This window comes from Schistocerca nitens, chromosome 7 (genome assembly GCF_023898315.1).
Source record: "Schistocerca nitens isolate TAMUIC-IGC-003100 chromosome 7, iqSchNite1.1, whole genome shotgun sequence".
NCBI lineage: Eukaryota > Metazoa > Arthropoda > Insecta > Orthoptera > Acrididae > Schistocerca > Schistocerca nitens.
The window spans coordinates 358,670,858-358,695,449 of NC_064620.1; positions in this window are offsets into that span (position 1 = coordinate 358,670,858).

Genomic DNA, 24,592 nt, shown 5'->3' on the forward strand with positions numbered 1-24,592 from the left:
AATGAGATTTCACCATACTATGGGGCAGGCCTTAAAGGCACAGATCCGGATAGTGATGGATTGTACGGTGATGGCAGAAATGCATGATAAAGGTCTTGGCAGCCCAAAATTGGAACCCATGAGTGACAGCCCAAGATTGCACTCTGCATATTGCTCCCTGCAGTCTGCTTTCAACAGCCCATCATGGACAAACAAAAATATAGGCTAAAACCATCAACATACAAACAGGGGGACACCACAGTTTCCACCAGACCATTGATAGCCACTAAAAAGAGAGGGACACTCAAATCAGAGCCCTGCGGTACTGGGAGATGAAGAAGCTTGCACAGTATAGAGTAACATGGAGAGCTGCATCAAACCATTCTCAGGACTGAAGACCGCAACAACAACCATTGTAGGCATTGGGGTATGGTACGCAATGAAGTCCTCAAAAGGTAACACACTTCCTGAAAATGACTGAACAAGGATGTGGAAGCTGTGGCGTACAACTGCTCTGCTTGCAACTGACATCAGGCTGCTTCAGCCCAGGCTTTTTCCTCCTGACCCACCCCCATCACCCCAGGGACCACATTCATTTGGACTTAGGCTCATTTCTCAGCTCTGCATGGCTCATCCAAGATGCACACTATCCATATGTGGTCAGTGTGGTGTCCACCACAACTGACACCACAGTTAATTCTATTGTCCAGATTCTCGTCATCAAAGGACTTCCCCAAATGTCCATGTGCGACAGTGTGTCCTGATTCACAGTGATAGCTTTTGTCCACTTCTGCACCTCAAATGACATCAAATATGAATAAAGAATAATTTTTTACTTCTGTTCACCTAATTTTAGTTTCACTGGGGAGATCTCTTTCCTTACAGAAGTTGTAATGAATGTGCAAATTGCTGACTTGTTTCTTATGCCTCTTAGGGAATCTCAAATTTCCTTATTTGTTTTACTTGTTCTTGATAGTTATAAGGAAGTTTGAAACATTATAAAATGATTGTACAGAACCCAGATAACATTAACTTGTCTCATATGTATTATTCATCAGAACTATTCTCCTTCATGTGGGTGATGCTACAGGAAGTGCTGACCTGTACCTGAAAAGTGCGATATGAAAGAAAGTTCTGAATAAAAGTTGGGAGCAGGTCATAGTGGTCCCATTCCCGTATGTGACACATATGTGGTGGAGCAACATGATATCATAAGCTTTATGCAGGTCAAAGAATACTGCAACAAGGTGTTGATGCTGGGAAAAAGGAATTTGGACAGCAGACTCCAGATGGACAAAATTATCTGCAGTAGAGTGGCCTTGGTGAAAACTGCTCTGTGTTGAAGTCAAAAGGTCCTGGGATTTAATGATCCAATACAGTCTTCAACTCACCATATGTTTAAGAAACTTGCAGAGGGCTTTGGTGAAACTGACTGGATGATAAACGTCCATCTGCAGAGGTGGTTTAACCAATTTAAAAACTGGAATAACGACAATTTCTCGCCATTCAGAAAGCAATTCCCCCTTGCTCCAGAGAAGGTTGAAAAGGACAAATACATGATGTTGGCTAGCCATTTATAAGTGTTGAAGCACTTGGGTGTGCACCCAGCCCAGATCACAAGCTATCTTGGGACAGATGACAAGGGCACTGGCGAAGTCCCACTCGCTAAATGGTGCATTATAAGGCTCCAGGTGATGGGGGATGAAAGATAAAGGGAGGCATTTACATGTGGTGTTTGAGAAGATGGAATGCAGGTGGATAGTGGACAGATGATGAGGGCTGGGCAAAATGCTCGCGATTAAGTTCAGGCTGGTGAGGAAAACATCTTTCAGGGAAAAATCGGCCAAAAATGTGCCTGATCTTTGACCATAGCTGTGAAGGGGTAGTATGTGGCACTATGACTGCAAAATATTGATCCCAACAAATTCGTTTCTGGCCTTTAATTAGATAATGGACCTGAGCACAAAGCCATTTGAAGGCCATATTGTGGTCAAGAGACAGATGCTATTTGTAGTGTTGGAGGGCATGATGGCTGTATTTAATAGCTGCAGCAATTTCAGGGCTCCACCAAGAGACAGTCATCCATCAGGGACACTCTGATTAAGAGGGAATTGCTGATGCAGCTGCTGAAAGGATGGCGTCAGTCAAACTCTGTATGGATTCATCAGTGCTGTCATTTGATGGAGTGGTTGTGATGGCAGTCAAGGAAAAGGCATTCCAGTCCACATTAATAAAGGTACACCTGGAAGGGCATCCACGTGAGTGATACTGAATAAAAGATAAGACAATCAGAAAATGATCACTATTACACAGATCGTCATGATCTCCCCATTGAAGAGAGTGGAGGAATAAAGGCTACAAATGAAGAGATCAATGGCTGAGAAAGTGTCATGTGCCACACTAAAGTGTGTGGGAGTTCAGTGTTGAGGAGGCAGAGATCAAACCCTGTCATCATGTCTTCAACAATCCTGTCTTGGTCAATGATCACAACCACCGAGTGAGGTGGCGCAGTGGTTAGACACTGGACTCGCATTCAGGAGGACGACGGTTCAATCCCGCGTCCGGCCATCCTGATTTAGGTTTTCCGTGATTTCCCTAAATCGCTCCAGGCAAATGCCGGGATGGTTCCTTTCAAAGGGCATGGCCGACTTCTTTCCCTGTCCTTCACTAATCCGATGAGACCGATGACCTCGCTGTCTGGTCTCCTTCCCCAAAAACAACCAACCAACCAACAACCAATCAATGATCACAGTACCAGCCCACAGAGGATTATGTGCATTAAAACCCCAGGGAGAAGGAAGGGAGGAGAAAGTGGTCATAGGAGGGCAAGGAACAGCAGGAAGTGTAGGAGGCCAGTCTGGAGGGAAATAAAGATTGTATATTGTTACCTCAGAGCCTAAATGGATTTGAACTACCACTGCTTCCAGTGCAGTTTGAAGAAGAAACCAGAAACTAATGATGTCTGTGAAGTAATGTACTGACACCACCAGAGGATTGCAAAGAGCCAACCTGGTTCCAGCAAAAGGCTTGAAAACCATGAAGAGTCAGTGAATGAGTATGCTTGAAATCAGATTCCTGATATACAATGCAAGCTACAGAGTAAAAAGAAGGAATAGACTTCAATTCCAGAAGGAGACAGTAGTAACAATTACAGTTCCATTGAAGGAGAGTAGTACAAGAATATGGATGGATGTCGAATGGACCAGAATCAATTATTGTGCTGAGTCAGTGTCTGTCACTGGTGAGGATGGAGTGACATGCATCGACGTAAGATTGGACCCTGATTGAGGAGGAGGTGGTGGCACCTGCTGGGATGTCAGGAGGACCTCATCCTGTGACTTATGCATCTTCTTCTTCTCCTTTGGAGGTGAGAGGAGATGTGGTCAGGAAGAGAGCAAGTTGTAGCAATCTCCAGATATGAGAGACAATGAGAGGCCTCAAGGCCCACAGTGTGTGGGTCCCACATATGGCTGAAAGTAAAGAGGGGGCTCCAGGAGGGAGCCTCATTTCCAGAGAGTGCAAGAGAAAAGGGTTTCTTCTCTGGTCAAGGAGAAGGAGTGGTTAGAAATACTGGGAGTGATGGTTGTATTTGTGCTGGTCAGGAGTTTTGGATTCCTGAATGTTCCTTTCCTTTTTGTAAATTAGTCAATCTGGTGTGCATGGGGAGTGTGAGCCAGAATAGTCCATGCACTTTGGTGGTGGGGTGCAAGGACTCACCACAGGTGCCACAAATAGGAGTTGCATCACATCGGGAAGACATGTGACCAAAATGGAGCTTGTAAGAGCTTATAAGAGGTGGGATATAGTGCTTCGTGTCACAATGGTAAACCTTAACTTTGACTTTTTGTGGGAGTGTATCCCCCTAAAAAGCCAGAATGAAAGCGTTGGTATCAATTTGACTGTCCTCAGAGCCTCTCTGGGCTCGCCAGGTAAGATGAATGCCATGCTGTGGCAGATTAGTTCTTATTTCCTCATGAGACTGAAGGAGGAGATCCAATGGAATATAATGTCCTTGGTCATATTTAAGGACTGGTGAAGAGTGATGCTCACTGTGATGACTCATAAGTGCTTGCAAGCACAAAGAAATCCCAGTTGACTGGCAGAAGACATTTTAATCAATAGAAAACCAGATCGCATCTTACTGAAGGAATCTGTTTCATCAAACTTATCTTCTATGTGTTTGACAAAAAAGGGTGGTCTGGCAGCGGCAAAAATCTCCCCATCTGACATGGAACAAACCAAGAAACAGGGAAAAGGTTTTGCCAAATGAGAAACAGAGCAGACTTGGCCCTCCTTCCAGGTGATGCCAGGGAAGGGAAGCCTGAAGAAGCAAAAGTAGGAGAGAGACAGGGGACCATTCCCATCTAATGAGATGGCCAGAAGTGTGGAGCTTAGCAAGCTTTGAGTGCAGTGTCCACTTGGTACCATCTGCTCCAATCAGGGGCTTACCCTGTGGGCGCCAGCCAGGTGCAGCAAGGGCAGTCGTTGCTGGAAGTCCGATGTCCTAAAAAGATGAGCAACCACGACTTGGCTTCCACAAAGTGCTGACAGCTCAGGTACCAGAAGTGTGATCCCTGTGTTGTCAGAAGGCTCATCCAGATGGGTACATAACAGCCCCCCTTACAGGCTGGCCACCATGCTGGTGCCCTAGCAGGGAGGGTGGGGTCTATGGTGGGGAAGGAAGGGGCAAAGAGGAACCCATGCAGGTGGCACTAGGGAGGGAGTTCTTCTCCAAAGTGGCTCACACTACGGAAACTGTTTAGGAAGGGAGGTCAATTCCTGAAGGCAACTAGAAAAGTGGAAAAAAAGGGAGACAGCAAACATGACATGAAGAGCAAAAGCAAATAGCAGAATCAATAGAGGCAGGGGTGTGGCAGGAGGGCTAGGGGAGTTAGGATGGGAACGAGTGGATATGTGAAGGGAATGCAGCCTGGGAGAGAAGAAAGGTGGCAATAGGTTGGGGGACTGTGTGCACCACACACATGCCCTGGAGGGTGTTGACAATATGGTAGCCATGTCTGAAAACTGGAATTTACCATTGTCAGGTGTCAGATCAGCTTTTCAATAGATTGCAGTCACAAGGAATAAAGATAAAACTTTCAAAATTACAGTTTGGTTGGAGCAAACACAAGTTTTTGGGTCATATAGTGAGTATGGAAAGGTTTAAATGAGATCCTCAACATTTAGAGGCAATAACTCATTGCCCCAAACTGACAAGTAAGAAGCAACTCAAGTCATTCCTTAGAACAATAGGATTTTACAGGAAAGTTTTATCTAGTAATGTATTAAATGCAACACATATGATGGCCCTATTCAAAAACGAAACGACTTGGAAATGGACATTAGACTGTAGTGCAGAATTCTTAAAACTTAAAAACCATGTAGTGCCAATCTCATTGTTAGTACACCCAGACCTTGACCTCGTTTTGTTGCCACTTCCCCCAGTGATTTTAGAAATTCTGATGGAATGTTATCTATCCCTTCTGCCTCATTTGATCTTAAGTCCTCCAAATTCTTTTAAATTCTGATTCTAATTCTGGATCCCCTATCTCTTCTAAATCGACTCCTGTTTCTTCTATCCCATCAGACAAATCTTCCTCCTCATAGAGGGTTTCAATGTATTCTTTCCACCTATCCCCTCTCTCCTCTGCATTTAGCAGTGGAATTCCTGTTACACTCTTAAAGTTATCACCCTTGATTTTAATGTCACCAAGGGTTGTTTTGAGTTCCCTGTATTCTTGTATTCTGAGTCTGTTGTTCCGACAATCATTTTTTTATTTCTTTTTTGATGTCTTCACATTTTCCCTGAAGCCATTTCGTCTTAGCTTCCCTGCACTTTCTATTTATTTCATTCCTCAGCGTGTTGTATTTCTGTATTCGTGGCTTTCCCAGAACATTTTTGTACTTCCTCCTTTCATCGATCAATTGAAGTATTTCATCTGTTACCCATGGTTTCTTCACTGTTACCTTCTTTGTATCTATGTTTTCCTTCCCAACTTCTGTGATGGTCCTTTTTATAGATGTCCATTCCTCTTCTACTATACTGCCTACCGAGCTATTCCTTATTGATGTATCTATGGCCTTAGAGAACTTCAACCCTATCTTGTCATTCCTTAGTACTTCCATATCCCACTTCTTTGTGAATTGATTCTTCCTGAGTAATGTCTTAAAGTTCAGCCTACTCTTCATCACTACTATATTGTGACCTGAGTCTATATCTGCTCCTGGGTACACCTTACAATCCAGTATCTGATTTCGGAATCTCTGTCTGACCATGATGTAATCTAACTGAAATCTTCCTATATCACCCGGCCTTTTCCAAGTTACCTCATCCTCTTGTGATTCCTGAACAGAGTATTCGCTATTACTAGCTGAAATTTGTTACAGAACTCAATTAGTCTTTCTCCTCTCTCATTCCTTGTCCCAAGCCCATATTCTCCTGTAACTTTTTCTTCTGCACCTTTCCCTACAACTGCATTCCAGTCCACGTTGACTATTAGATTTTCATGCCCCTTTACATACTGTATTACTCTTTCAATATCATCGCTGGCCGGGGTGGCCGAGCAGTTCTAGGCACTACAGTCTGGAACTGCACAACCACTACGGTCGCAGGTTCGAATCCTGCCTTGGGCATGGGTGTGTGTGATGTCCTTAGGTTAGTTAGGTTTAAGTAGTTCTAAATTCTAGGGGACTGATGACCTCAGAAGTTAAATCTCATAGTGCTCAGAGCCATTTGAACCATTTTTTTCAATATCATCATACACTTTCTCTGTCTCTTCATCTTTAGTTTGCGATGTCCGCATGTATACCTGAACTATCGTTGTCGGTGTTGGTTTGCTGTCGATTCTGATAAGAACAACCTTGTCGCTGAACTGTTCACAGTAACACACTCTCTGCCCTACATTCCTATTCATAATGAATCCTACTCCCCTTATACCACTTGTTGCTGCTGTTGATATTACTCTATACTCATCTGACCAGAAATCCTTGTCTTCTTTCCACTTCACTTCACTGACCCGTACTATATCTAGATTGAGCCTTTGTTGTTCCTTTTCAGCTTTTCTAGTTTCACTACCACATTCAAGTTTCTGACATTCCACGCCCCGACTTGTAGAACGTTATCCTTTCATTGATTATTCAGTCTTTTTCTGATGCTAACCTCCCCCTTGGCAGTCCCCTACTGGAGATCCAAATGGGGACTATTCCAAAATATTTTGCCAATGGAGAGATCATGATGACACTTCTTCAATTACAGGCCACATGTCCTGTGGATACACATTATGTGTTTTAATGCAGTGGTTTCCATTTCCTTCTGCATCCTGATGCTGTTGATCATTGTTGTTTCTTCCGCCTTAAGGGAAAATTTCCCACCCCTAGGACAAGAGAGTGCCCTGCACCTCTGTTCGCTCCTCCGCCTTCTTTGACAAGGCCGTCGGCAGAACCAGGGTTACTTCTTTTTCTGGTAGTCTTCAGCTGCCAATGCTGTTTATTAATCAAAACTTAAGCACCAGCAGGAATCGAACCCTGGACCGAAAATGATTATGAGTCAAAGACGCTACCCCTTGACCATGGTCAGGATGACTGAGTTAACCATTGGTTCAATTGTGAAAGGACTTGCATTTTACCTAGCTAAGTTTTGTGAATAACTCATCTAGGAACATTTGCTTTTATCTGCATTACTACTGCATGTATTTCCTAGGTTTAAGTACGTTTAATATTGGTCATTATCAATTAATTTGAAGTACTTGTGGGTCAAATAGGCTCAATTATTTGCTGTGGGTTCCTCAGCCAGGAATAAATCCCCCTGTGCATGTCGTAATACATTTTTTTACGAAAATTTTATTGTGTTAACATGAAGTACTTGTAGGTCAAAGCAGCTCAGTTGTCTGTCCTGATTTCTCTGTCATGGTTGGAATCCCATGTGCTATTTGCCATTTATTTGTTATGTAAATTTAATGTATATTCGATTTGTATGTTTTTGAATCTGTACTGTTCTTGTCAGAAAGTGAACTTTAAGGTGTTAAGTTACATCAGCATTAGTGCCAGTTTGTGATTTACCGTGCTATAGTACCAATTTTTACGTAATCTGATGAATTCAATATTTGGTACATCTACTACCCTACCCGTTTCCGTTGTGCCAGTCAGCAACCTGTATATGCTTTAATAAATAATAAAGAGAATTTAGATGTTGAAATATTTAATTTGAAGGTCCTTTGTGCTTGCAATCAAATTTTGGTCAACACCAAATGCTGCTCAACCTATAGTAATAATAATAATAATAATAATTTTATTGCCTTTAAGCCATTACAGCAATAGACAAAGTCATACACATAATACAATACAGTACAGTACATGCTATAAAAGAACAGAATTGTTAAGAACGTTACAGTTTAATATCACAGGTCATGAAATTCTTTATGTTGTAGAATGGGTTTACAACTAACCAGTCATAAAGTGTTTGTTTGTATTGTTGCTCTGGTAAATTTTGTATAGCTTGTGGAAGTTTGTTAAATAATTTGTGGCCCATAAGTTCATAACTGTTAAATGATTTTGACAGTCTGTGGTAGGGCGTATAGATAGAGCTGTTTGTCCTAGTGCTGTAACAATGTATATTTGCCCTGCGTTTTACTTTAGGTAAGTTCTTTTTTGTGTAAATTAAAACATAATAAATATATAGGTTTCATTAGTAGTTCTAATATGCAAGCCAAGCACATTTTTTTAATATACTAGTAGAGCTAAGGCATGATAGTAGTGCTATGTATGATTTGTGCTCGACGTCTTACATATTTGGAAAACTAACACAATTGTATTTTGGTGGAAATTTCTAATTTTCTATAGCGATCAGAGTTCTCTTATTATACTTTTCATATTGTGAGTTCTACTCGAAATAACTAGTTATTTTGATAGATAATTTTATTTTGGTGTCAAAGACCGTATTTTAGAGATACAGATATTTCATCTTTATCCTATTACACTCCTTATTTGGTCATGTTGTGTAGTATGTAAACATTTCCCATTACGAAAATTTTCTTGTGTGTTAGAAAAACATATAATTAAAGTACCAAATCAAAAAAATTATCTCATCAAAAAAATTCCTTATTTCTCCCTGAAATTGTGTTAGCTCAGTTCGCTTTTTTTGTGGGTATGTTGTGTGATTTTATATTTCATATTTTGATCAGATTTTTGATTATTATTTAGTAGCTACTTACAGGAAATACAGTCCGTAAAAGTTTTTGAGAGCCTTGGCACCATAGTTCCTATTGGTAAATATTGCAGCCTTCTTCAGCAGTTGTTTTTGTGCATAGCCCCGAGTAGGTCTCAATCATTTGTAAATTAAAAGCAATAGTTGCCACTTATAAAAACGTAAGGTGATGACACTTTGTTACATGAATCATCATTCAATATTTGGTACACCCTGTGTATTTGTAGGAGCATAGGAATGTTTTTTTTTATTTTTTTATTTAAACAAGTGCTAATACCTGCAGACCAGCCGCCAAGGGACAGACAGAGCAGATCTCTGTGTTGACCACGGCATGTCATAGTGATGCGTGGATGTAGAAGTGAGTTCAGTACCTCATAGTACTCCTATGGCTGATGCGATGAAAGCTAGCTTCTTGTGAGAGATAGATGCACACTGTGCATATTCTCCTGAGATCTGAACTTAGTGGTATGTTGCAGATATTCTACTAACAAGAGCAGGAGATTTGTTCCTCCTGATTTCTCACAATAAGTGGCGAGCAAGTAGCTAGACAAATGTGTATATAGCACTGACAGAATCTCTCCATTTTATTCACAGACTCAGGATTGCTACTCGATGGGCAGCCTTCCACAGACACCTTGTATGGTTCAAAGCAACAGGCTGTAATTTTTGAGCAAGACCTTTCCTCTCCATGATACAAACGATGTTTTCACTCTTCTTCTGCATATTCTATAAGAATTTTATGTATGGCGGAGGAAATTACTTCGGTGAATGAGCACTTACTAATGTAGCAAACTGAATGAGCAAAAATGAGACTTGAAGCTGGTAATTGTACAGTAATTGCTTTCCTCTTACATCACTATCTACATTTAGAGAGAAAACGAGCCCATAAAGGGGCACAGAGGTGTGTGGGGGTTACAACTCATCCAGTAAGGTGACAGATTATTAAACAAAAAATAAGTTACCTCCATTAAAATCCACCCAACTGATGGCAACTGATTCAAATGGATTCATAATAAAAATGGATTGCTATTCCCTGTAATGACCATATACATTTTGTATGTTTTAATGATGAACTGCTAACTCCATCAACAACTGAACAAGCAGGAACTGTACAGATCTGTCTCAGACACTGCACTCATTGAAATGTTACATTTCATCTTATGTAAAATGTGCTGAGTCTCTTCACATAGCTACAACTGGACTATAAAGTCTCTCAGCTCTGACACTGTAAATGTATTAATTGCTAAAACTCTCTCTCCAAAGACTGAACTATTAAGACTACCAGGAAATATGTATCAAGGAATAAAATATATTGCAGCTTGTAAAACTCGTATTTATAAAACAATGCTATTCTTTTTTTTCTACATCAACCCTAATTATCATTCTACAATATTTTTAAAACAATTGTTTTTATGTGCTTTAAATTCAGTATGTATTGCATTCAGTCAACTGAATTACTAATAGATGCAGGTATGCCATCTGTAAACTCCAGTTATAAGGAATTTCTTTTTATAGAAGTAATACTAGCCGACTTAGGTATAACATGTATACATGCATTTATACACTTGTCCAACTTTTCCTCCTCATGAAGTCTATGTCCCAACCCATATTCAACAATATCATTGAACAGTGCTGTGACATCTTCTCACCACAGATTGAATTTGTCCATAACTACCTATACTGCACCACGCACAGGTTCGTGACACTTTGACACTTTAAATATATGTCTTGTTGAGGAAGATCTTGAGATTTTAACTTCACTGTATCATCCCATACATTTTGATGATGAATTCACTGCTGCTGCTGCTGATTTAGACATCGATGTCTTGCATATGGTTGTTATCCGATCAGTACTGTATTTCAGCTTGCTGCACAGGTTATCACGCTCCTTCTCAGTGAAATGCACCGTCATGTTCCACTGGGTATTCTCTACTTCTACTGCAGCTTCGAAGTACATTCAGATGCTATATTGACATTATGACGTTACAATCCAGTGGTGGTCATTTGGTAACTAGTTTTGGACAGCAGAATTCTGAAATGAGGTAGCTAGACGAACGGACTGCTGTTCTTATATACAGTACACTCATCTACTGGTGGGTTGGAGTGGCGGTGGGGACACGCAAGTTCGCCATTTTGGATTTGTACATGAGAGAGCATGTGGACAGATGTGAATTCGTTACCCAAAACTGAACTGTGCAATGTGTTATCTCATTACATCTAGCAACTCGTAAGAAAAGAAAGGAAGGAAATCTCATTGCAAGTTTTCACATCAGCTTTTTCTACAAGTGTGCCAGCACAAAGCTTGTACATACAGTCCCAAGCAGCAATCATAAGTGAGCCTTCTTTTTTACTAACACACTACAGCTACTTTATTCTGACCAGATTAAATAAAGACTATTTTCTCCTCATTCGAACACAGACCACGTCATACCAGCTGATGCCATGTTGAGCTCCTGTTGGCTGAGACACTACTCACCAAAGAACACCGATCAAAAAATGGTTCAAATGGCTCTGAGCACTATGGGACTTAACAGCTGTGGTCATCAGTCCCCTAGAACTTAGAACTACTTAAAACTAACTAACCTAAGGACATCACACACATCCATGCCCGAGGCAGGATTCGAACCTGCGACCGTAACAGTCGCACGGTTCCGGACTGCGCGCCTAGAACCGCGAGACAACCGCGGCCGGCAACACCGATCAGAGCACCCATCTTGACTGAGCACAGATTGCCTTCATATCAGACATCGACTACTGGACACAAAATATGTTAGCTAGCCAAGGAGGAAAATAATAAAAGCTGAGAGGTGACATATGTGACAAGCAACTTCCAACAGATAATCGGAAATTATTCTTCAGAGAAGAGATACTTACATAATGTTTTTCATATCACGTATTACTTTACCAAACCTACGAGAGCTGATCAACAAAGACTGTGACTGATTTGTTTCTGTAGCTTCCGTGATAGTTTTCTCTGCGCCATGAATAATCAAAAAGAGCAGATTTTTATGTGTCATATCCATAGGCGGCAGCACTCTCGTATTGGCATGTTGGTTGTAATGCTCTATTTTGTAGATGTCTTTGGGTTTTGCTTACCAAACAATGAAGGTGGCGCAAGAGGAGCAGAGGAGCAGCACAGTATAATAAAATTCATACAGCCATTGGAACTTAAGAAAAACTGCCGCAGGAATACGGTGAAGGTGAACTACCTCTTGCAACAATGTTTAGATGGTTCAAGGACTTCAAAGAAGACCGATTTGTCTGGGTTAAGCAAGGTGGTTTCTGTTGTGATTGAAGTATACACCAACACAGGTGTTGTGATCAGCCATGAGAATTGGTAACTGTAAGATCAGTGAAGTGCTGAGAATTTCCTATGGTAGTGTCTTTACGATTATGCATGATAATCTTCATATGACGCTTGTTCTTGCCCGTAGGGTGGCCCGTATGTTGACTACCGAACAAAAGGCTGCGTGAATGGAGACAACTGTGAGACGCTGCGTCTCTTTGCTGATGGAGGGAATGCGTTTCTAGAATCGATTATCACCGATGAGCAATTATTTCTGCATCATTATGATTCTGAAGGAAAACGAGCCAGCATAGTGTGAAAATCGACAGGTTTCCCAACACCAAAAACAGCGACGGCTGTTCCATCCGCAGGAAAGGTAATGGTGATCACACTTTCTGACAGTCATGGAATGATTTACCAGCAAGTATTTTCCCCTCAAGTTACTGTTACAGCAGCATACTACACGTCAATATTGGCTAAATTGAGGAGGCACGTAGCAAGAAAAGACCAGAACGTGACTGGATGGCCACGTCATCATGGCAAAGCGAGGCTTCAGGTTGCTAATCAAATCATGTAGTTTTGGTCGGTTCAACATTACCTGCGTACCGCATCCACCTTAAAACCCTTATCTTCTACCCTGTGATATTTTGTTCCCGTCACTAAAGGCAAAGCTTCAGGGCATTCGATTTGAGAACTCTGTAGCTGTGATGCTGTTCTCAAGGACGCGACAAAGAATGGCCTGTACCACGTGTTGAAGGACTGGCAGAAACGTTGAAAAAGGTCATGTAAAAATTGAAATGGAGTAACAAACACCTGCGAAAAAAATCAATCTCAGTTTTTTTATCAGCCCTAGTACATAGAAATGTGTAGAGCTCTAAGCTTCCTAGCCGTAACAGTTTTGAGTCGTGACAAAAATGGAGAGATCCTATCAGTTCTATGCACACATTTCTCTGACAAAATGATGACCAATTGCAATACGCCTTACGTGTTTCGAATTGTTAAACTGACTCAAGAAATTAGTTAGGAGACGGACGCACCGTTAAGACCGAGGCTGAATTACTGTGCACAAACAAATTAACTAACACGATGAAATATTAAACCCATAGCTGTGGATACTAGAGTGGGGAACTGTATAATATTGAAAATGAGATTGAAGGTGTCAACAGAAACAAGTTTTAAATGAAGACATTAATTTATTAGACTAACACACAAACATGAAACGCATGTATCTGACAATATTAAGTTAATATTACAAATCTTTCCACAGCTACTTGAAAGATTTAAGAACGTGCCCTATAGACGCAACCGATGTTCTGAAATGACACGCGAGTTTTTAACGAAACGAATATAGCGACTGTTTGCCTGACTGTTAGACTGAGAAACGAATGCGTCTGCCAATACACTGGTGGATGTGCAATGTTTTGACTAAATTCTGACTAAGGGATGTCCTTAAGATGCCGGTACAGCTACTAGCGCTCACCGTAAATTCTCAGCTTGAGACGTGCAGAATGTTGCAGTCGCGACTCGCTCTCTGAAGTACATACAGGGCGAGCGTCCTGCTTCCTACGCATATTGAATTTCCGAATAAGCTAATGCATATATCGTAGCAATTAGGCTTGCTGGTCGTAATAATTTATTAGGAAACTTTTATAAGGTCGGATCTTCCATTAGACAATATGCCAATTCTTAATAAACTACATAAAGTTGTTAATTAACTATAATGCTATTGCATTTTAATAGCAGTATAGCCAGTCCTGACAAAACCCTACCATCTGGCGAGCAAGATGTATGAGACAGGCGAAATACCCTCAGACTTCAAAAAGAATATAATAATTCCAATCCCAAAGTAAGCAGGTGTTGACAGGTGTGAAAATTACCGAACAATCAGTTTAATAAGCCACAGCTGCAAGATACTAACGCGAATTCTTTACAGACGAATGGAAAAACTAGTAGAAGCCAACCTTGGGGAAGATCAGTTTGGATTCCGTAGAAATATTGGAACACGTGAGGCAAAACTGACCTTACGACTTATCTTAGAAGAAAGATTAAGGAAAGGCAAACCTACGTTTCTAGCATATGTAGACTTAGAGAAAGCTTTTGACAATGTTGACTGCAATACTCTCTTTCAAATTCTAAAGGTGGCAGGGGTAAAATACAGGGGGCGAAAGGCTATTTACAATTGTACAGAAAACAGATGGCAGTTATAAGAGTCGAGGGACATGAAAGGGAAGCAGCGCTTGGAAAGGGAGTGAGACAGGGTTGTAGCCTCTCTCCGATGTTATTCAATCTGTATATTGAGCCAGCAGTAAAGGAAACAAAAGAAAAATTCGGAGTAGGTATTAAAATCCATGGAGAGGAAATAAAAACTTTGAGGTTCGCCGATGACATTGTAATTCTGACAGAGACAGCAAAGGACTTGGAAGAGCAGTTGAATGGAATGGACAGTGTCTTGAAAGGAGGATATAAGATGAACATCAACAAAAGCAAAACGAGGATAATGGAATGTAGTCGAATTAAATCGAGTGATGCTGAGAGAATTAGATTAGGAAATGAGACACTTAAAGTAGTAAAGGAGTTTTGCTATTTGGGGAGCAAAATAACTGATGATGGTACAAGTAGAGAGGATGTAGACTGGCATTCTCAAGGAAAGCGTTTCTGAAGAAGAGAAATTTGTTAACATCGAGTATAGATGTAAGTGTCAGGGAGTCGTTTATGAAAGTATTTGTATGGAGTGTAGCCATGTATGGAAGTGAAACGTGGACGATAACTAGTTTAGACAAGAAGAGAATAGAAACTTTCGAAATGTGGTGCTACAGAAGAATGCTGAAGATTAGATCACATAACTAATGGGGAGGTATTGAAAAGAATTGGGGAGTAGAGGAGTTTGTGGCACAACTTGACAAGAAGAAGAGACTGGTTGGTAGGACATGTTCTGAGGCATCAAGGGATCGCAAATTTAGCATTGTAGGGCAGTGTGGAGGGTAAAAATCGTAGGGGGAGACCAAGAGATGAACACACTAAGCAGATTCAGAAGGACGTAGGTTGCAGTAAGTACTGGGAGATGAAGAAGCTTGCACAGGATAGAGTAGCATGGAGAGCTGCATCAAACCAGTCTCAGGACTGAAGACCACCACAACACACACAGACACATAGCAATATTCTTCAGTTACTAATCATGTTATTATTAGAAACTAAATAACTGATTTTTGGTTCACGAACTTTTATGCTAGTGTATGATAAAGAAAGAAAGTTGAAAAAACCTTTTTGTAGCCAAGATCGCATTATTGTCGACCGATTTCGATAGTTGAATCTGTCATCTTCTGAGCTTGAAAAAATTCTTGTGAGTCACCCATGTAATGTCGTCATACTGGTGGAGACTATACAACCAATTACAAACAGATTTGTCAAAAGTAAAACCATTAACATACTGAAAGCACCTTGTGCCGTGTTCATATAGGTTCACAATTGTACAAATTTTCATTTTTGCTGTATAGCGTGCATTTTAAGGACTAACAAGCATCTGTGGAGAGCTATGTGTGTGAGCATGCCCATTGCGCAAGGTGATTTTCATGTGTATATGTTTTTAATTTTGTCATACCTATGTGTAATGTGCTGTATATTCTCCGCCATAATGACGACATGGCAAGAGTGATAAACTCACAATGGAACACAAATGAAAACAAATTTTTTTCACAGATCAAAGTTTGATAGTTTCAACTGTTGAAACCTGTCGTTACAAATAAAAATTAATGGAATCTTGGCTCTTAATATGAGATATTTCAAACGAAGAAAGAAAGGTTGCGTCATCTCTTTAACTTCCTGTCAGTAAACAGACAGGAGAAATTTAAAAAAGACAAGTGCCAAGAAACGGATGTTTCCACTAAAGAGTGGACAAAGCTGTAAAGGGTTTACTGCGTGGTCGACAGGACTTTAATTTAATAAATTCTCTAGCATGCTGTGTGTGTACCTGATACTTGTTTTTATGTAACAAGTAAGACGAAATGCAAAAACCTGCATAGTACATGAACCAAAAATGGAAAAAACAATATTCGGAAAGCATTCATATACCAAAATAGAACACTGCAAAAAATGGCGAATTCCTCGGACTTCCCTCACTTAACTGAACCATTCATTTTAACAGCGCCATAGATAAATAACAGCAGAGGAAACTAATTGGTATGGAAAACGTCCCTTAAAACTGAAATGGTCTGAAGAGCGACCGGAATGAGAAATACAGCAGTCTCACACATCGAAACGGCGTGGGATGGGTCGCTCATGCCTCTCCCGTTTGACCTCTGACACTCTTTCCGCAATGTACGCCGACGTTCTTCGAAGCTGGCTGTCATAAGTTTCTCCCATAATAGAGCCTTGAAGAAATGATTTGTGCCTTGAGGAATCCCTGCCACATCGTATATGTTCAACTATCATTGACAGCCATGGTCGGAAGTGGGTCTGGCGGAACGCAAAACAAGAACGAGATTACGGAGTCGTAAGGATTAAACAAGTTTAACAGAAAAGGGGAATAAGTATTTCTTCAATTTTTCTTTGTAAAAGCTGCATTTTATTTGCATTGTTTGAAACGGGGTCTATTTAGCCAAATAAATAAGCTGCTTGATTCCTTAGCAGAGCATAGTAAGATTCTGTTCAATTCCATAAACAGGTCGTTGAAGTGAAAGACGTACAGTACATCATGGGCAACATTTTGTTTTTCAAATTTTAAACAACAGTCGTCAGCCGCCATGCAATCGTTGCAAGACATTTGATCACCTTCTTGTACTAATTACTTCTATATATGCACATGACTTTTCGTCCATGTCAAAATGGTGCATTACATCAGTCAAGATTTTTCAATCTAGTCACAAATCTATATATCCTATACAACGCATTATCGCTAGTAGGCGTCGTGTGGCACTGAAACACTTGTTTTGGCTTGTCTAGAAACACCAAATCCAATCAATTACCTCCATCTATGGCACTTAGAATATTGTGTTTGAAAAGCGCGAAGTGGGTCCTGCATGATCGATGTTTCAGCGAATCCATGTCAGAAGAATATTTTGCATCCCGCTAGTTCATTGTTTTACTGTAAAATATTTCTGCTGAGAATTCTGCTGAATATTCAAGTTAAAGGATACAGGGAGGTTTTTCAGTGGAACAGTTATGTTGTCTTTTTAATTGGTAACAGTGGTTTGCACTTTTGTTCAGTCACTGAGAACAGTTTTGTGCTCAAGGAATCCGTAGTGGACTACTGACAAAGGTGGACGTGACCCTTAGATTGCATTAGAGTTTAGACGCAAATGGTTTAGTGCATTTAACGCTGTTTTGGAACACTACTAGTACTTTTTACTACGCCAATCATCTTGCAGCGACATGGCAACTGAATGGTGACAAAATTCTTACGATTTCCCTTGTGAAGTTCTATTGGAAGGTTTCAGTTTCAGTTTTATTAAGATTTTGGTTCTTGCTGTTATTTTCGGGTTTGAATATTTGCAATCCACCTGATATGCAGAAGGTGAAGATTCTTAAGAATGTTCGCATTGTAATGTTTGTAACAAATCGGGTGTATGACACTTACAACATCATTCTGATAACTGTAAAATAATACTTTCTATAATTTGATCTAATACACCCTTATCTCGAGTCACAATTCCTTTACATTTTCCTGCTAGAATAAAATGATTTTATCTCATGTTCGAGAAAGGACATTTACTTTAATATGAAGACTTTTCTTCTTACTTTGCAACCATTCTCACCTAAGTGACAACATTCGCTACAGCTGCAATATGGTCAGACGCTAAAAACGCGTCCTGATCATCGATTCAAGTTTATACACTCCTGGAAATTGAAATAAGAACACCGTGAATTCATTGTCCCAGGAAGGGGAAACTTTATTGACACATTCCTGGGGTCAGATACATCACATGATCACACTGACAGAACCACAGGCACATAGACACAGGCAACAGAGCATGCACAATGTCGGCACTAGTACAGTGTATATCCACCTTTCGCAGCAATGCAGGCTGCTATTCTCCCATGGAGACGATCGTAGAGATGCTGGATGTAGTCCTGTGGAACGGCTTGCCATGCCATTTCCACCTGGCGCCTCAGTTGGACCAGCGTTCGTGCTGGACGTGCAGACCGCGTGAGACGACGCTTCATCCAGTCCCAAACATGCTCAATCGGGGACAGATCCGGAGATCTTGCTGGCCAGGGTAGTCGACTTACACCTTCTAGAGCACGTTGGGTGGCACGGGATACATGCGGACGTGCATTGTCCTGTTGGAACAGCAAGTTCCCTTGCCGGTCTAGGAATGGTAAAACGATGGGTTCGATGACGGTTTGGATGTACCGTGCACTATTCAGTGTCCCCTCGACGATCACCAGTGGTGTACGGCCAATGTAGGAGATCGCTCCCCACACCATGATGCCGGGTGTTGGCCCTGTGTGCCTCGGTCGTATGCAGTCCTGATTGTGGCGCTCACCTGCACGGTGCCAAACACGCATACGACCATCATTGGCACCAAAGCAGAAGCGACTCTCATCGCTGAAGACGACACGTCTCCATTCGTCCCTCCATTCACGCCTGTCGCGACACCACTGGAGGCGGGCTGCACGATGTTGGGGCGTGAGCGGAAGACGGCCTAACGGTGTGCGGGACCGTAGCCCAGCTTCATGGAGACGGTTGCGAATGGTCCTCGCCGATACCCCAGGAGCAACAGTGTCCCTAATTTGCTGGGAAGTGGCGGTGCGGTCCCCTACGGTACTGCGTAGGATCCTACGGTCTTGGCGTGCATCCGTGCGTCGCTGCGGTCCGGTCCCAGGTCGACGGGCACGTGCACCTTCCGCCGACCACTGGCGACAACATCGATGTACTGTAGAGACCTCACGCCCCACGTGTTGAGCAATTCGGCGGTACGTCCACCCGGCCTCCCGCATGCCCACTATACGCCCTCGCTCAAAGTCCGTCAACTGCACATACGGTTCACGTCCACGCTGTCGCGGCATGCTACCAGTGTTAAAGACTGCGATGGAGCTCCGTATGCCACGGCAAACTGGCTGACACTGACGGCGGCGGTGCACAAATGCTGCGCAGCTAGCGCCATTCGACGGCCAACACCGCGGTTCCTGGTGTGTCCGCTGTGCCGTGCGTGTGATCATTGCTTGTACAGCCCTCTCGCAGTGTCCGGAGCAAGTATGGTGGGTCTGACACACCGGTGTCAATGTGTTCTTTTTTCCATTTCCAGGAGTGTATATGTTCTCAGAGAGGTCGGACATATTCAGTGTCAGCAAGTCAAATACGCTAGACAACACAATCAAAGGGTCTCTTTTTCGTAATCCCGTAATTGTCTCCCATTGCGACGCAAAATTTTGAAATTTGGCTCAAAACTGCTTACAACCTTTCTCTGTAACGGTGCAAAAGCGTGGCGTCCTGCGCCCTGCGATGTCACTCTCGGGCTCTGCGACACTTCAAGCAGCAAGGTGTTCACACATGCGATAGGAAGGCTAGACCTCAGAAGTTCATGCGGTGTGTAAGGTGTTTTGATGATATCACCTTGGCATTACGTTTCACCACAGTTCTACCCAATGCGACCGTGGACGTGTCATACGATGGAGCAATGGAGATAATAACCGCGACTCCCAGCGTTGCAAATCAAGCGATTTTCTCCTAATGGTGGCCTAAGAACACATTTAGGAGACAACACCGCTTAGAATCGCCATGGAAAGGCCTCAGCGGACCGCATAAAAGGCATAAAGGCTCAACCCCTTTTCTACAGGCTGAAAACATTTCGTGGCTGAAAACGACGGTTCGCAGGATGACGAGCGACAAGATGACGTTTTTTACAACTTCTGACTGTGCTGACACGCTTCCGGACGCTACAACTCTTCTCTACGGACATCGTGGTTCAGCAACCCCGCTGAGCGTGGTTACACCCCTGTGTTCTGGCACGCGCTGGTACCACCAGGGACCGTTCTAAACTGTTCGAGGAAATGTGAACGTGGTCCGAAGCAGCAAAGGACACTGCGAAAGTGTTGGCGGTGCAGGATTTTGTGCACGAACTGACCTCACGATTACGTTCCACAAGTGTTCGATGGGATTCATGTCGGGCTATCTGTATGGCCAGATCATTCCCTCCAACTGTTCAAAATTTTCTTCTAACCAATCGCGAACAATTGTGGCATGGTGACATGGCACTTTGATATCCATAAAAATTCCATCGTTGTTTGGGAAGTCCATCAGTGGCTGCAAACGGTGTCGAAGTGACCGAACACAACCATTTCCAGTCAATGGTCGGTTCAGTTGGATCAGAGGACCCAGTATATCCATTGTAAACACAGCCCACACCATTATGGATCTACACTACCTTGATCTATGCGTTGTTGATAACTTGGGTGGGGGAGGGGGGGGGGGGGTTGCACCACACACGAACCCTACCGTCAGTTCTTACCAACTAATAGCGAACTCATCTCACCAGGCCATGGCTTTCCAGTCGTCAAGCGTCCAGCCGATACGGTCACGAGCCCAGGACAGGGCTGCATGCGATATCGTGCTGGTAGCAAAAGCATTCGCGTCGCTCGTCTGCTGCCATAGCCCATTAACGCTAAATTCCGCCGCACTGCCGAAAAGGATGCTTTCGTCGTACTTCCCACATTGATTTAAAAAATGTTCAAATGTGTGTGAATTCCTAAGAGACCAAACTGCTGAGGTCATTGGTCCCTAGACTTACACACTACTTAAACTAACTTAAGCAAAGAATAATACACACCCATGCCCGAGGGAGGACTCGAGCCTTCGGCGGGAGGGGTCGCGCAATCCATGACATGACGCTTCTATCCTCGCGGCTACTCCTCGCGGCCCACATTGATGTCTGTGGTTATTTCACCTAGTGTTTCTTGTCTGTTAGCTCTGACAGGCCTACGCAAACACCACTGTTGTCGCCGGCCACTGCCTTGTCCGTGGTGAGAGGTAATCTCTGAAATTTGGTATCTTGGCTCACATGGTCCGAAGCAGCAAAGGTTGTGCCGTCCTGTTTTGCGTCCTCCTGTGTTGTGATTGCAGAGAGGTCGAGGGGTGGGGGTTGCGACATTGACACATGCGTGAATAAAATGGCAAAGGGTTCCTGTAAGACTCCCAATTTGGCAACACCCTCGATGCCACCTGCGCACCTTTGTTGAGCGCTTAAAAATGTACCCGTACAGAGACAGCCGCTCACTGATTGCTGTGCACCAGCCTGAAGTGCATTCCATTAGACACCCCCTCCATTTCATATGCAGACAGCAGGCGCTACTTCAGCGACATAGCGCCATTCAGCTCAGAACTCAGGGGTGTTGAAATGGTTGCCTGACACACCGGCACCGGCGCCTAGTAAGCAAGTGACTGGCTGTCTCTGTACAATACCTTTTTAAACTCTTCAACAAAGGTACGTGGGTGGCACTGAGGGTGTCTTAGAAGCTGGAGGGGGGGGGGGGAGGGTCTCAGAGAGACTTTTTGCCGTTTTATTCACACATATGTCAATGTCACATCTCTCGTGAGCACGACACAGGAGGGCTCGAAATTGGTTTTGAACGGTCCCAATTGCATTCCAAAGGGATGAGATCACATTCAATAGGGTTGCAACAGCACGAATGTCATTAGAGAAGGGATGAGTCGTCCGGAGGTTGCAAGCAGTGTGAAAGGTTGTCAATAAGGTTGTCTTATTACTCATCTCACTGTGAACCGTCGTTTTCGATCGCAAAATTTGTGGGAATCAACTCCCATAGAGAACGAATCGCTTCATTTGCGTCCTTTATGTCACCCTCTGAGGCCTTTTCGTGCGATGCTGAGTGGAGGTGTGTCTGAAATGTTTCCCTCCACCATCCATTAGAATACGTGATTTCAATGCTGGGCGTCGTGGTTCTAGCCACGACGGCAGGGGTGATAGAAGAAGTGGAGAAATGTGAGTGAGAGGGGGTGTATAATATTCCCTTCGTGTGACATGTCCACTGTGGCACTGGGCAGAATCGTGGTGAAATTTGTTGCTAACATGACATCATTAACCCACCTTACACCTCACGTGAACATCTGAGCTTTGGCCTTTTTCCCAAATACATCGACACCTTGCTGTTTTCAGCGTCGCTGAGCACGAGGGTGACGTCGCAGGGCGCCAAGCATCATTACAGAGGAAAGCTGTAAGTAAGTTTGAGCTCGTTACAGAGGAAAGCTGTTAGTAAGTTTGAGCCGAATTTTAAAGTTCTGCCTCCAAAGGGGAGACAGTTAAGGGGTTACCAAAAAGTGATCTTGTAATTGTGTTGCGCAGTATAATAGGAACAATACATGATTAAATTTGTTGGTAATTTGGGGGTACGAAACGTAATACACAGAGTGCCACTTCTGGCAGCAACAATGGTTTTAATTCGGCTCGGCATCGAGTCGATCTGATCTTCGATGACAGTTATGAATACATGATTTCATGCTGCTTTAATTCTATGCCGGAGTCCATCAATCGTAGTGCCCGGCGACAACCTGCTGCTGGTCTGGGTACCATGTTCTCTACAGGAGAGGGATCTGAAGAATGTGATGGTCAGGGCAACAGTGAAACGCCGTCTGTATCGAAGTGGGTCTGGACGCCATGAGCAACATGCAGTCTTGCTTAATCTTGTTAAAAAATAACACAGCTGAGACCTCGAAGATAGATCATAGGGTTTTATCATGTCAGAGGTAATAACGGTTGCTGTAAAAATTACCGGCTACGCGAACCGGAGATGACCGTGTTGTGTACGCAATGGCAACCCATACCATCACAGCAGGTGCTGGAATCGTATGACGATGACAAATGGAATGTGGCAACGTTCGTTCTATTTGGTGCATCGACGCATGGATACATACAACTGGGACTCATTTCAAAAGGCAACGTGATGTCGCTGCTGTGTCCAGTGTAGTTGTTCGGCGTACCACTGTCTGCACGTCTCTTTCTGCTGCCGCATCAAGGGAATCTGCAGCAGTGGTCTCTGTTCTGACTGTCTGTGGTGATCCAGGCATTGTCACTCTTCATGTAGATACTCGTCTTGCTGGATACAATTCCATTTCCTGAGCCGAGGTACACGACGTGACGAGCTGTACAAATATTGCCTGACTGAGGTTTATGTTTGTCCTCTCGGGCGCTACTCACTTGTGCCCGTTGATATCCTGCCTACGTAGCAATACTGCGGAACGATAAACTGCAGTGTCAATGAGCCCTGACACTGCCACTGTCGAATTCGGACAAGTGCTGGTTGCTGTTCCTCCTTCTTACACCAAGTATAACACGACTCTCACAAATAACCAACTATCCAATGCATTTACTGAAAGACGAAACGGCCACGTAATCTTTCCTTGTATACAGAAACCATGTGTCGTTACTCGTGCCTAGTTGGTGCAGGTGCATTTTCGGGCAGGTCATACATTATACGCGACTTTGACGTTTGTTGCACACCGCCTTCATGGTGTTGCAGTTTTAATCATGAGAAGTTTAGAATAGTCGTCATATGATCTGTGGGCAGGAAAATACTGGGAGCACTGTGACAAAGGCACGGACCAAAGCCACAAAGACACTTCCATAACGGAAGTCGTTCAGTATCACACTGAAAAATCTGGTCAATAGTGTTCCATAGAGAAATATCCTGCGAACCAAAAATCTACTTAGCTGTCAACCACTAAACTTTGCGCACGAAGTGAACATGAAGTAGAATAGGCTAACTCCCATAAAGTAGATGTTGCTTTCTGGGCATGAAGCTGGTACCCGATAGCTTCCCAGATGTGTTCAAGTCCAAATCAAACGAATTTGGTAGTCTAGACATCAACAAGAGTGCTCTATAGTGTTTCTCAAACCACTGTTGCAGATTCCCGCCTTGTGATACAAACAGTTATCTTGTTGAAAGATGCCATTGTCACCGGGGAAGGCATGAAGCACGAAGGGATGTAGTTGGCTGGCAAAAGTGTTCACAGGTGTCATGGTACCTTCGATTACTAGCCGTTCGCCTAGATGACGGCTTATCCGGACACGACTGTCGACATGATTTGTTTTACACAGCGTCCAAGCCTCCAACCTCCGCGCTTTGCAATGAGGTGTGGACGTGCAAAACCTTGTCGGCTCTCATCGTTTCGCTGT